Source organism: Chionomys nivalis, chromosome 19, assembly GCF_950005125.1.
Source record: "Chionomys nivalis chromosome 19, mChiNiv1.1, whole genome shotgun sequence".
In the NCBI taxonomy this organism is placed as follows: domain Eukaryota; kingdom Metazoa; phylum Chordata; class Mammalia; order Rodentia; family Cricetidae; genus Chionomys; species Chionomys nivalis.
In genome coordinates, this window is record NC_080104.1 from 10,061,966 (window position 1) to 10,076,042 (window position 14,077).

At 50.6% G+C, this 14,077-nt stretch overlaps 1 pseudogene; it reads right to left on the minus strand.

The window, feature by feature from the left end:
- Positions 1-652: 652 nt before the first annotated feature.
- LOC130862022 (40S ribosomal protein S12-like) overlaps positions 653-14,077 on the minus strand; it is an 89,731-nt pseudogene continuing 76,306 nt past the window's right edge.

The window sequence follows — 14,077 nt, forward strand, 5'->3', positions numbered from 1 at the left end:
GTACATGATGTGTGTGCAGTGCACATGTGTGAGGTGTGTGAAGTGGTGTGAGAAAGTCAACCCTTTGAGGTATGAGTGTGAGAAGTGAGTGTATTAGGAATATGTGGAATGTGTGTGAGGTACGTATGGAAGGTGCATGAGATGCTCGTGTGAGGTGTGTCTATGAGGTGTGTGTGTGCGTGTGAAGTGTATGTGTGTATCAGGCACATATGAAGTGTGTCTGTGGTTTGTGTCCAAGGTGTGTCTGAGCTGGAGGTGTCTCGTGAGGTGTACTTGTGTCTGTATCTGTGAAATCCATGTGTGTGCACTTTTCATTCTGGTCACTGGCTCCTGTCACATTGTTCCCACTGAGTCTCCTCGTGTGAGCACTCGGTGCTCTAGAAGATGCCATGGCTGCCGTGTCCAGCTCGTAGCTTCCTAACACCCTCACTTTCTCCACGTTTCTGGAAGAGACTGCCATGTCCACATGCCCCCCGTTGACACCTGGGCCCCTTCACGCTCTTCTTGAACATAAACTACAACCAGTAAGAGCGGGCACCGTTCAGGTGGGGATTCCCAAGTGAGTTTCCTTTGCTGCTGAGGAGAAAGCAAGGCTCGTGGGAAACAGCAAGAATGGGCCGAACCTCAAGTTTCGCCTGCTTTGGGCCTGCCATCATTCTCCCTCTTCATCCTCAGAGACTGAGATACTGTCGGTGTAGACGAAAAGCTGAGACACTGAGGGAAGAAAAAAGTGTCCAAGGCCACCACAGGCACCACACTCCCATCCCCTCCTCATCCCAAGTCCTCCTCCATTCCCTACTTCAAAAGGACACCCCCTCTGCTCAGAAGGCCCTGGGCGGGGTGGAGGGCGGAGGTGTGTGCTGTCTGAGAGTCTCCGCTCACAGGATGACACCCTTGCCAAGGCTACAGTTGGATCGCCTCAAAGATATCTTCAGTCCCATCCTTGACACCTGCTCGCGTGACCTGGTTTAGAAATCAGATCTTCACAGGTGTAATCGAGTTAAGATGAAATCAGACAGGATGTGGGCTGGTGTCCTTCTAAAAAGGAAACTAACTGTCCAGCTGCCTCTGCAAAAACACAGGGGAATGCCATCGAACCATGGGATACAGGCCAGACACATCTGCAAGCCAAGAAGTATGGAGAATGTTAACGCCAGCAGCAGGAAGGCAGAGGCTGAGTCCTGGAGCCTTGACTTCATCTCCAATTTCCCCGGATGGCTACTTGCTTGGAGTGGACTGCTATGCTTTGGGGTGGAGCAGGAATGTAAGGGGCTCACTGGAGCTATTCTGTATGCGCGCATGACCCTCCAGCTGGGAAGGGAGCGGTATCCATGCCTTGACTTTCTCCAGGAGCACACTGCTGCCTTGGTGTCTTTCTTTCAGCGACAGGAATGTGGCCTCCCCTAGCTGTAATGGCCAGAAGTGGAAGCCCCAGAGAGTGCAGCTCCAGGGGACCAGATGCCCTCTTCTGGTCTCCCTGGACACCCACATGCACACGAAAATATACATATACACATAAATAAAAATAAAATAAATCCTTAGAGCCTGGAGAGCTGGTCCAGTTGTTAAGAGCATTTGTCGCTCCTGCAGAGTATGTAGGTTGGGTTTGCAGCACCCACATGGTGGCTCACAATCACCTGTAATTCCAGTTCCAGGGTACCTGACACCCTGTATTTACCCCCACAGAGACCAGGCATGCATGTGGTGCACGTACACTCGTGCCGGCAAAACACACACACACATACACACACACACACATACACACACATACACACACACACACACAAATACTTTTAAGAAAGAGAAGCTGCCCTGAGGACAGAAACTATTCCATTCCTTCTAGGCTTTTCCCTGCTCCTTCTGTTCACTTTCCAACTTCCTCCATGCCACCCCCACCCCTGCTACCCTCCTCCACCCCCACCCCTGCTACCCTCCTCCACACCCCACCCCTGCTGCCCTCCTCCACCCCCACCCCTGCTACCCTCCTCCACACCCCACCCCTGCTACCCTCCTCCACACCCCACCCCTGCTACCCTCCTCCACACTCCACTCCTGCTACCCTCCTCCACCCCCACTTCTGCTACCCTCCTCCACCCCCACTCCTGCTACCCTCCTCCACCCGGACCCATCTTCTAATGGATCTCTTTCCCACCTTTCTTTTCTCTTTCCCTCCCTCTCTCAGACCCTTCCCTTCTCCTTTCCTCTCCTCCTTCCATTCTGTTCTCCCCTCTCCTTCTTCTTTCTCCTTGTCCTCCCAGAGCAGCACGTTGCCACCTGTTGCTATGGAGAAGGTCCTTTATCACAAACACTGGGTAAACAGCTGCTGCTGGGAGCCCTTTCTGCTGGCCAGGGGTTTATTTGGAGAAAGTCAATAAGGAAAAATAAACATTCCAGGCCCTGTGTATATACAGCCTCGGGACCAGTGTTCCACAGCGTCTCAGGCCAGCCAGCTCCCCAGAGGGTCAGCGAGCCCACCCCCACCTCTGCTCCCAAGATCCTCCACTCAGCGGAGGCGGGGCAAGATAACCACCCATACTGGACCATTAGGCCACCCTGCAGGCTCACCTATGCTACCCTGGCATAAGCCAGGCTGAAGAATGGAGGTCAGCCCTCAACTTCTTTCTCTTAGACCAGGGTCTGTTGAGAGAGTCTCTATCCTGTCCTCCCAGCCCGTTCTGGCCATTCGTCTCTTCCAGAAACCCTTTTCTGAGCTCCCACCCAAGATGCTGAGATACCTGGGTTTGAGGGTAGGGGAAAAGGGTGGGGGTGAGTCCCAAGGTCTGTCTGGCTTGATTCAAATCCCTCATTCTTTTCAAGATTTTTTTTTATGGGGCTGGAGAGATGGCTCTGAGGTTAAGAGCACAGACTGCTCTTCCAGAGGTCTTGAGTTCAATTCCCAGCAACAATATGGTGGCTCACAAACATCTGTAATGAGATCTGGTACCATCTTCTGGCCTGTTGGCATACATGCAGGCAGAATACTGTATACATAATAAATAAAAAGATCTTTTTTTTTTTTAAATATTTATTTATTTATTATGTATACAATATTCTGTCTGTGTGTATGCCTGCTGGCCAGAAGAGGGCACCAGACCTCATTACAGATGGTTGTGAGCCACCATGTGGTTGCTGGGAATTGAACTCAGGACCTTTGGAAGAGCAGGCAATGCTCTTAACCTCTGAGCCATCTCTCCAGCCCCTAAAAAGATCTTTTTAAAAAGATTATTTATTTTATTGGGACTGGAAATACAGGTCACCAGGTTCAATTCCAAGCACCCACATAGTTGCTCTCAACCATGTGTAATTCCATTCCCAGGGAATCCAGTGCTCTCTTCTGGCCTCCTCCAGCACTATGCATGCACCCGTTGTGCAGACGTACGTGCAGACAAAACGTCTATGTACAAAAAATAGAATAATACATTTTAAAAGATTTATTTAATGTTATTTGATGTTTGTGGGTGTTAGCTTGCATGTATGTCTGCGCACCATGTGTGTGCAGTATCTGAGAAGACAGAAGAGGAAGGCATCAACTGGAGTTATGGATGGTTGTGAGCCACCATGTGGGTGCTGGGAGTGGACTGTGTACCCTGCAGGAGCAGCAAGTGAGCCACCATGTGGGTGCTGGGAGTGGACTGTGTACCCTGCAGGAGCAGCAAGTGAGCCACCATGTGGGTGCTGAGAGTGGACTGTGTCCCCTGCAGCAGCAGCAAGTGCTCTTACTCTCTGAGCCACCTCTCTAACCTGGGTCCTTTCTTCTTGGGCAGCTTAGTTTCCACAAAGTTCATTTGTTCAATTTTTTGTTTTGTTTTGTTTGTTTTGAGACAGAGTGTCTCTACAGAGTCCTGGCTGTCCTGAACTCACTATGTAGATCAGGCTGGTCTTGAACTCACTAGAACTTGAGATCCTCCTGCCTCCAGTTCCCTAATGCTAGAATTAAACACGTGTGCCACTATAAGCAACCTAAGATTGATTGATTGATTGATTGATTGATTGATTGATTGATTTTATTTGTGCTGTGAATTCTGCCACTGTGACCTGGTGCTTACTCCAATGCAGACACTGGATCTGCAAGGAAAATATTAGGAAGGAATGACCATGTAGATTACTAGGAGATGCTCCCCATATACCCAAAGGCATGCCACCTCATTGTGACCCAGAAGGAAGGACACTGTGGCCAGCACCCATCTCCCACTCCAGGAAAAATTAGGAAAGTGAACTGGGGCTGGCAGGATACCAGGATACCGCTGATGAAGCATGAAGTTCCTTTGTGAAACAAGCCCCTTCACAGCCTGGCTTGGTCTCTGTCCCTGGTACCACTTGATCCAACCCCAGACATACAGGAGATTGCTCCAGGCCTCACCCAGTTGTATTGTGCCCGAGTGCCCCAAAGGCTCCAGGCCTTGGTATGCCTCCCACCGTGGTCCCCTCCTGGTGCCTGCCCATCTCCTATTCCAAGGCTCTGAGGAGGACAGGAGCCCCGCAGAGCAGAGATCCTGCATACCAGGAGCAAAGGAATTAACATTCCCAGGTTGTAATTATACCTTCCTCTGGGTGACACCTAAGAAAGCATCTTTTTTATAAAAGCAGGTAAATTGAAGGTTTTTGGGGTTGTGGGGATGGCTATATTTTTAGCACACTACCCTCACCAACTGTCAGAACTATAGAGAGTGCGCTGGTGGTGTTGGTGAGCTGAACTCAGAAAGGGTTCCCAATGGGTTTTAGGAATTGTTCAGAAGACAATTCAAGAGGCATTAAGAAACTTGTCAAAGGCTGGATAGACGGCTCAACAGGTAAGGATGCTTGCCACCAAGTCTGACGACCTGAGTTCAACACCATGTGATGGAAGGAGGGACTCCAGGAAGGCTGTCCTCCAACCTCCACAAGTGCACTGAGACACACATACACACAAAACATGTGTGCAATAAACAAACAATTGAATGAATGAATATATAATGAGCAGGGCATTGGTGGCACACGCTTTCAATCCCAGCACCTCGGAGGCAGAGGCAGGCAAATCTCTGTGAGTTCAAGGCCAGCCTGGTCTACAGAGCAAATTCCAGGACATCCAGAGCTACACAGAGAAACCCTGTCTCAAAAAACAAACAAGCATGCATACACACACATATATGAACCTAGTCAAATCGTGACTCAGTGGTACACATCTGTAATCCTAGCCAGTTGGCCAATCTCTATACATATGAGACTAGACTGGTCCACATGGTGGGTTCCATGCCAGTCAGGGAGATCCTGCCTCAAAAAAGAAAGAAAGAAAAGAAAGAAAGAAAGAAAGAAAGAAAGAAAGAAAGAAAGAAAGAAAGAAAAAAAAAGAAAGAAAAAAGAGCTTTGGGGAGCTACATCATTCACAAGCAGACAGCAGACACATTTATAACTTATACATAGCCACAAATAATGTAGTATTAGTAACAGCATGCCCCCCCACCCCATGGTGCTTGTCCAGTGCCAGGTAGTGTTCTGGGATCCACGTTTTAACTCATGAATCCTCATGATGATCTTATGAGGTGCACACTGTGGGGGTCCCATTTTGCAGATGGGAAACAAACAAGGCATGGAAACAAACTAATTCTGAATTTCTGGAAACCTAAAACTTCTCTAATCAGAAAGCTCTGAAGGGTAAGGAAGTCCCTCCCCTCAGGGTGGAGCCTTGTGTTACTTCCTGCTCCACTCTTGAAGCCCTGAGATTCTGCCCTGTGCTCAGTCAGCCATCTTGGTTGGTGGGCAGTCCCACCATGTCCTTAGGCACAGAACACTGAAGCAGGAGGCAGTGATCAGACGCCAGAGAACAGTCCCTTGAGCTGATGCTCCTATCTAGGGAACCAGTCAGAATAGTAGATACACAGTTAGAAAGAAAAGAGCAGGGCTTCTCTGATGTCCAACCCGTAGCTCTGCTATTTAGGGTTACCCCTGCTCTAAGCAAGGACATTCGCATAAAAAAGATAGCAGAGAAAGAGGGAGGCGAGGGAAAATGTGATTTTTTTTAATGTGAGCCTTGGTAATCAGCTATTTGTGATGGAATTTTATCTGTCCTGGTCTCTAAGGGACGAGAAGCGAGAGTGAGGGAAGAGGGGTCAGAAATTAGCATGCAGAAATATCTGATCAGCCAAAGTAATTTTCTTTAATAATCGTATTCATACTGCCTGCTCTCTGCTCACTAGAAGAATTAAGTATTTAATAGTAATATATTTCATCTGGCCGCGGTTTCATTTCGTTAGGAATCGTGATGCCTCATTGGGGTATGTGGGTAGGTGGAGGTCTTGGGGGTTGGGGACAGGTAAGAAGGTGTGGAAAGAGAAAAGAAGTAGATAAGAGGAGGAGACACGTGGGCAGGAGGATGACTAGAAGGGAGCTGTGGTGGTCTTCCCCTTCCGAGCACCCCCTAGCCTGAGACGTCTCTTGGGCTCTTTCCCTGAGCTGGGCTGGCCTTAGCTGATGTGCTCTATCTGTCCCCACACTGTATGTGAGAGAAGGCGCATGGCACAGATGAGCTTAGAGGACAACATGGGCAGTCGGTTTGTTCTTCTCACCGCATGGGTCCTGCAGACCACACTCAGGTCATCAGGCTTGGTGGTGAGAGCCTTTACCTGAGTCATCGCACTGCCTTTCTTTTTTTCCTTTTTTTTTTTTGTTATTATTTGTTTGTTTTGTTTTGTTTTGTTTTGTTTTGTTTTGTTTTGTTGAGACAGGTTATCTCTGTGTAGCCCTGGCTGTGCTGAAACTCCCTATGTCAACCAGGCTGACTTCAAACTCAGAGATTCACCTGCCTCTGCCTTCTGAGTGCTGGGATTAAAGGCATGTGCCACTGTTATGCCTGGCTAAAATCATCCTGTCCAACTGCATGCCCATCCGTACCAATGCATGCCCTGAGTCCTCTCCAAGACTCATAGAGGGGCTGAGTATCCTTCTGGGAATGGCATAACAGTGAGCTGTGGGCCATGCTCAGCCCCAGTATCTGTGATTCTGGAGCTCTCTGAGCCAGTCCCAGGGGTTTAATCCACTTACCCTCCAGACTGAGAGTGAGCAGACTGTTACTGGCTACATCCTGTGTGGGGCTGATATAGAACAGCCGCAGCCTGCGCAGGCTGGAGAAGCCAAGAGCTGCCTGTCTGCCCTGGGCTGCAGGAGCAGGGCGTCTTAGCTATTACGTGCTCTTAATAGTTAAAAAGCATCCGTCACATGCCAAGGACAGAATTGATGGCACCAGCACTTGGGAACCAGCCACCATGGGCAGCACTTGGGGAGGCTCTCTGGCCCTCTGCAAGCTCCCCAAGCTCAGCTGTGTTACAATGGAAAACATCAGGGGCGCCCGCATTTGTCTGGTGTGAAGATGCAGAGGGGAAGCTGCTCTGCAGGAGGCAGGGTTTAGCGTCTGCTGCTCTCCTAAGAGTGAACTCCACATGCTGCTGTACTGCAAGGCTGGCATTTCCAGACACCTGCCAGGCTGCAATTAAATACCTGTCCATTAAACTGACAGCCCCGGGAAGGAAGGTGAAGGAAGGGGTGAGGAGGGAGCAGGGAAGAGCTAGGAATCCAACCACTCCTTCCCTGCAGGAGGCATGCACCTGCCAGAGAGAGAGGCCAGCGTGGGAGCCAGCAGCACGTCACAGTCCACAGTCTTTGGCTTCTGCGACAGTGTATAAACATGCAACGACAAGCTAGGACTCGACTTGTCAGGACTTCAGAGATGGAGACAGAGCGTGTGACAGTTCCCAGGGAAGCCGGGAGACGGACCTTCGTTTGCTCAAAGTTCACTCTTTTGTTGTTACTGTGCTGTATTTGTTTTGGAGTCAGCATCTCACTCTGCTGCTCTGGCTAGCCTGCAACTCGATATATGGTCCAAGTTGGCCTGCAACTCACAGAGATCCGCCTGCCTCTGCCTCCTGAGGTCTGAGTACTGGAATTAAAGGCAGGCACCACCACACCTGTCTGTTGTTGCTGTTTTAAGATAGAGTCTCACAGTGTAGATCAAGCTGACCTCCAAACTGCAGTGATCCTCTTGTCTCTGGAGTGGGGAGATGGGTTTATGGATGGTGTTCACAGGAGAATGAACAGAGGGACAAAGGACTGCCCATCAATCAGTCAAAGACAAGCTTACCATCATCTTAGCTGCTATCCTGGGAGTCAGCAAGAGAATATTATTACCAGCCCAGCAGGGGGCCCCAGGACCCTGCTCCAGGGCTAGAACCAGAGTCCAGCTCCAGTGAGGATAAGATCTGCCCTACCCCTTAGAGGGTGGCTGTGTCTGGTCATTATTCTTTGTTGTGTACTGGGAACATTCCAGAGAGTGCCTGATAGGTTTTCTGAATGGTGGACACAATTATAACAGACAAGAGCATGGATGTGATGGGCACTAAAGAGGGTGGGCTGCTGATGGGAAAGGACTGCTGATGGGGATGAAGGGTTGCTGATGGGGAAGGGCTGCTGATGTTGAAGGGTTTCTGATGGAGAAGGGCTCCTGATGGGGAAGGTAAGGGCTGCTGATGGGGAAGGGAAGGGCTGCTGATGGGGAAGGGTTGCTGATGGGGAAGGGCTACTGATGGGGAAGGGTTGCTGATGGGGAAGGGCTGCTGATGAGGAAGGGTTGCTGATGGGGATGAAGGGTTGCTGATGGGGAAGTGTTGCTGATAGGGAAGGGCTGCTGATGGGGAAGGGCTGCTGATGGGGAAGGGTTACTGACGGGGATGAAGGGTTGCTGATGGGGATGAAGGGTTGCTGATGGGGAAGGGCTGCTGATGGGGAAGAGAAGGGTTGCTGATGGGGAAGGGCTGCTGATGGGGATGAAGTGTTGCTGATGGGGAAGGGCTGCTGATGGGGAAGGGCTGCTGATGGGAATGAAGGGTTGCTGATGGGGATGAAGGGTTGCTGATGGGGATGAAGGGTTGCTGATGGGGAAGGGCTGCTGATGGGGAAGGGCTGCTGATGGGGAAGAGAAGGGTTGCTGATGGGGAAGGGCTGCTGATGGGGATGAAGTGTTGCTGATGGGGAAGGGCTGCTGATGGGGAAGGGCTGCTGATGGGAATGAAGGGTTGCTGATGGGGATGAAGGGTTGCTGATGGGGATGAAGGGTTGCTGATGGGGAAGGGCTGCTGATGGGGAAGGGTTGCTGATGGGGATGAAGGGTTGCTGATGGGGATGAAGGGTTGCTATGGAGAAGGGCTGCTGATGGAGAAGGGTTGCTGATGGGGATGAAGGGTTGCTGATGGGGATGAAGGGTTGCTGATAGGGAAGGGCTGCTGATGGAGAAGGGTTGCTGATGGGGATGAAGGGTTGCTGATGGGGAAGGGTTGCTAATTGTGAAGGGTTGCCATGAGATGTGAGAAGCTGGGAAGGAATCTCCATGAAGGACCATGAGAATATCAGAGCGATCTCCTGAACTTGGCCAGCCCCTCTGTGTACCCTCCTTTCTAGAACACCAAATCAGCGTTTATTCTTGGTGGCAAGCCAGCTACTGTTGGGAGAGAGCAGACCCTCCTGTCAGTAACGAGCTTCACATCGGATGAAGCACGGCCGTCTCCACTCCAGGTCTAACTTGAAGAGAGTCAGGGGATAAGATGCAACCTCAAGGGCTCGAGGAGCAGAGCAGGAAACCCAGCACTCAGGAGCTAGAGGCAGAAGCAGTTCAAGCCTAGCCTGGACTACATAACCAACTGGAGGCTAGCCTGGGCTGCATGAATCTCTGTCTCTAGCAGGGGTGGGGATGTCAAAGTTAGGAAAACTCAAGAACACGTCAGCCTGGCCCCTGATTCCCATCACACATACAGTTGGCTTTCCTCAGAACATCAGCCAGGCTCACTGGCCGTCAACTCCCATGTAGGTCCACTGGAGGGGCGGGACTTCCACAGGCTACCATTTGGTCCCATACCCTGGCCTCATTCCTGCATGATGGCAGCCTTCTCGCTCCCAGTCCCTTGCCATTTTGCACTTAGCGTTTGGAGTCTCTGTTTGTTCCTGTGTATATGTGCTCTGTGCAAGTGTGATCTCCCCAGACAGCTGTCCTCCAGACTGCCAGGATCGCCACAGCTGATCCGTCTATCAAGGCTACTAATCTTGTCTGCAGTGAGAAAGAGGCTGAGAGGAATAGGAGGTGTGAACAGCTCCACCCAAGTGTGAGTCACAGCAGAAGTCACACTCCGGTGAGGAGGGGTACACGTCAGATCCTAGTTCAAACCCCAGCTCTATCACTAACCATGTGCAGGCCTTCAGACTTATTTGAGCTCTCAGGATCTCGTTAATTGAAACTCTCTCTCTCTCTCTCTCTCTCTCTCTCTCTCTGTATGTATGTATATATGTGCATATATATCTGTATGTATGTATGTATGTGTATTATACATGTGTGTGTGTGCCTGCATAGGGGGTGAAGGCACGCACATGCCACAGCATATGTGTGAAGATCAGAGGACAGTTTGATTAAATCCATTCTTTCCTTCCACCGTGCGGAATCCTGGGATCGAACTCAGGTTGACAGACTTGGTGACAAGTGCCTTTACCTGATGATCCAGGTTGTTCCGAGGATTTGAGAAGAGGAATGAGAAGTGTTTTTATCAACTCAAATGATGCAGACGCTCACGGGAGCATTAGGGTTTCCATGGGGCTTTTCCTGGGCTTGAGGATAGCTGACAAAGCGGGAAGGAGCAATAGTCAGTCCTTAACAGGGTCTGTCAGAGTGTGTGTGAGGGCGTGTGTGTGTGTGTGTGCTTGTGTGTTCATGCGTGTGTCCATGAATGTCTGCGTGTTTTACACACGTCCTGAGCCCCTCCACAACTCACTCTGAGCTGGTGCAGCTCACCCATCATTCACGGTCTCCAGCCGTTCTCAGCGCCATCTGTCTACGTCTGACCGGCTGAAGTAGACTGTCTTCCCTGACGTGGCCTGTTTCTAGAATGGATCTGCGGCACTTAGCGCAGAGGTGATGGGAAAAGTGGGGGAGAAGTCGGGTGGGAGAGACAGACTGGATTTTGATCCTCAGAGCCCTGGATCTGCCGCTCAGCACTCCCACCCAAGTGTCTCACCACCAACTTGTCCAACCTACTGCCTCAGTTCTCCCATCTGCTACGGGACCTTCCACCATGAGAGACCCTCGGATCCCACTTCTGCCAACTTTCAGTTCCCACATCGTTCACTGGGAACCAAGCCCCCGCGCTCAACATCTGGACCCCCCCCCCCCGTCCTCTACAACCTCCTCTCCTCACTGCCTCCCCTATGGTATCAGCTCCGAGTCTGTGTTTGTGAGCTCACAGGAACTGCGGGACACGGGCCTTTCTCTCTGCCGTAATGAAACCCTTTAATCATATTCAAATAGGTTACTGTTCAGGGGGAAAATAGAAATATGGATTTGATAGCAATAAATTTCCCTGGCTGGCTAAGCCCAGTTCTTAATTGTCCTGTCCCAGGGCTCACACATTTCATTGTTCGTTAGGTGCTTAAGTCCCCACTCTCATTTTGTGGCGGTGACATTACCGTTGATGGCTCTAATACTCTCATAATTTGAAAGGGGATTTGCATGATAGAACGCAGAGTATTAAAAGAAAAAGAAAAAAGGGAAAGAGAAAAATGGGGAGGGGGACAAGATGGAAGGAGGAGCACGAAGGGAAGGGGGGCAGCCGGAGGGGGAGGGGGCTGAGGAAGAACTCAATCCAGCTTTTACTTTAAAAAAAAAAAAAAAGTCACTTTCTTCAAAGTCAAATCAAAAAAAGAAGAAGAAAGAAAAAAGCCGAAGCCGCACATCGGGCTGAGTGGGCACTGGTCTTATTGTTCCTAATGGTTATTAATTATTATTACCCGCCATGCAGGGCTGTGCAGACGTGATGTCCCCATTGTCCTTGGGCTGGTGTAGGGGGCACAGGGGAGGGCGGACTGTGGGTGGGGAGATCCAGTCTGGGCCACAGGAGTATTCAGATACCCATTCCGGGCAGAGGCCAGGAGAATCTAGGTTTCGGGGATACGGGCAGGGTGGAGTTGAGGGTGGGGTCGTGGCATGCTTCTCTCAGGGGCTTCCTGTTCCAGTGCCCATGGGTACAGACATTTCGGGTCACCTTAGGGCTTTTCAGACCATTTTAAGAACTGTCTTCCTCACCTGCAGTCTGCCCCAGTCAGACCTAAAACACTACAGCGTTTGAGTGAAAAGGGCCCTACCTGGCTTAAGAGTGGGACAAATACGGAGCTGGCGCAGGAAGGGGGGCAGGCATGGAGCAGCCGCGTGTCTCCATCTGTCTCACACCTGTGGTGATCTATCTCACACCTATGGACCCATGCCACTTTCTGGTCTGGCGTGCTAGCACTTCCTGGCCAAGCCCCACCCCTCTACTTCCTGGAAAGTGTCTCTTTAACTGCACTCCTCCATTTTGATGCAGTAGGGCACCATGCATGACGCAGATGGGCACCCACTGAGCGACATCTCGGGCTCTTATCTCTGTGAGTACTTGTGGGTCATGTTGACTTGTGGGTCAGCTGTTGGTGTGCCCCCCATTGTTATTCACCGAATGCCTTTGAAACAGAGTCCCTCGCTGAACTTAGGGCTCACCAGTTGGCTAGAATGTCTGACCAGCAAGTCTGAGGAATCCTCCTGTCTCCACTCCTGCAGTGATGGGGTTGCAGGCATGCACCACCAGCTTTTTTGCGTATTCTAGGATCCAAATTCAAACCTTCACCCCAAACCCTTTACCGACTGAGTCATCTTCCCATCTAATTTTTTATTTTGAAGCTAAATCTCCCAGTGTTGGTGTTGACTTCACTCTGTGGCAGGTAGACCTGACCCTGTCTTCCTGCCTTAGCTTCTAGAGTAACTAGACTTACAGGCCTGAGTCACCAGCCATGGCCAGAGGCTGAGCAGGAGCAGGACAAAGCAGAAGGAAGGGGATGAGGGGAGGGGACACATAAACTCCTGAGTAGTGGGGATTACAGGCCTACATCACAGGCTGAGTTTTCACTAGAATTTGAAATAAAATAAATTTGGGGTCTGGAACAAAAGCTGTCTTCGGGGAGTCTAGTGACTATGGCCTTCCTTATTCTAACGTTGAGGTGCAGCATGACAGGAAGTCATAGCCCCTGGTCGTCCTTAAACCCTCCTCGGGGTTCTCCTAGGTTCACGTCTCATGCACCTCTCAACCTTCAAAGTCAGACTTTTTCTTGTGTGTTACACTCTGCTGCCTATCCCTACAAATCCTTCTCCCAGTATGCCCAGGACTGCCATCCAAGCTGAAAAGAGAACCCAGGCTCCTAAGTGGTGGGTCTGGTAGAGCTGATGTCTCCAGAGACAGTGGCCTTGGCTCAGCCTCGTGTGACTGCAGAAATCTAGACTGTTCCTTCGTTGGAGGGGGCTGAAGTCGCAGTAGAAAAAAAAAGGGGGGGAGAGGAGAAATCTAGGCCACCACAGAATGAAGGAGCCAGTGGTAGCTGGGAACCCTTGACTTTCACACATTCCTTAGTAAAGCTTTTCCTATAAGGATGAGCAAAGAACAGATGAGTGCCAGGTCTGCCCCTTCCCCAACACACACAGAAGTGATGGAAGACCCCGACCCAGCCTCAAGGCCCTCTAGCCTCATTCCAAATTCATAACACTTCAGCATGCACAGTCTTCCAGGGGTGCCCCCCCCCCCACCTCCAAGCCCCTCGAAGAGAAGCTGTCTCCAGGAAAGCAAAGAGACCAGGTATTCTGAAATACTTTCCTTCTCTGTAGTCACTCAGGGAGGACGGGATGAGGGGGATGAAGGAGGCTGGCAGGGGGGACCAAGGGGGTTTAATAGGCTCCGATGACAGCCTAGTGTCCACATTGGGAAAAGATTAATGATGAAAATTAATCGCCTGACCTTTCTTTCCAGGAGCTGGAGGTGAGGCGAGCCATTAAAGCCTCTTATGTTGTAATTAACGTTGGAGGGGAGAGGAGAACCGCCTTCAGAATGGATGTGATCATTTAATTAGGCTGAGGCGTGGGCGCCACAACAGGTCCGGAGAAGTCATAATTTAACTATAGCTTTAAATTACACAGACAGAGTGTGGATGGCAGTGTTGGACGGCAGGAGAGCCTGCCCTGTAGCTTGCAGAAAAACAATCCAATAAACACCCC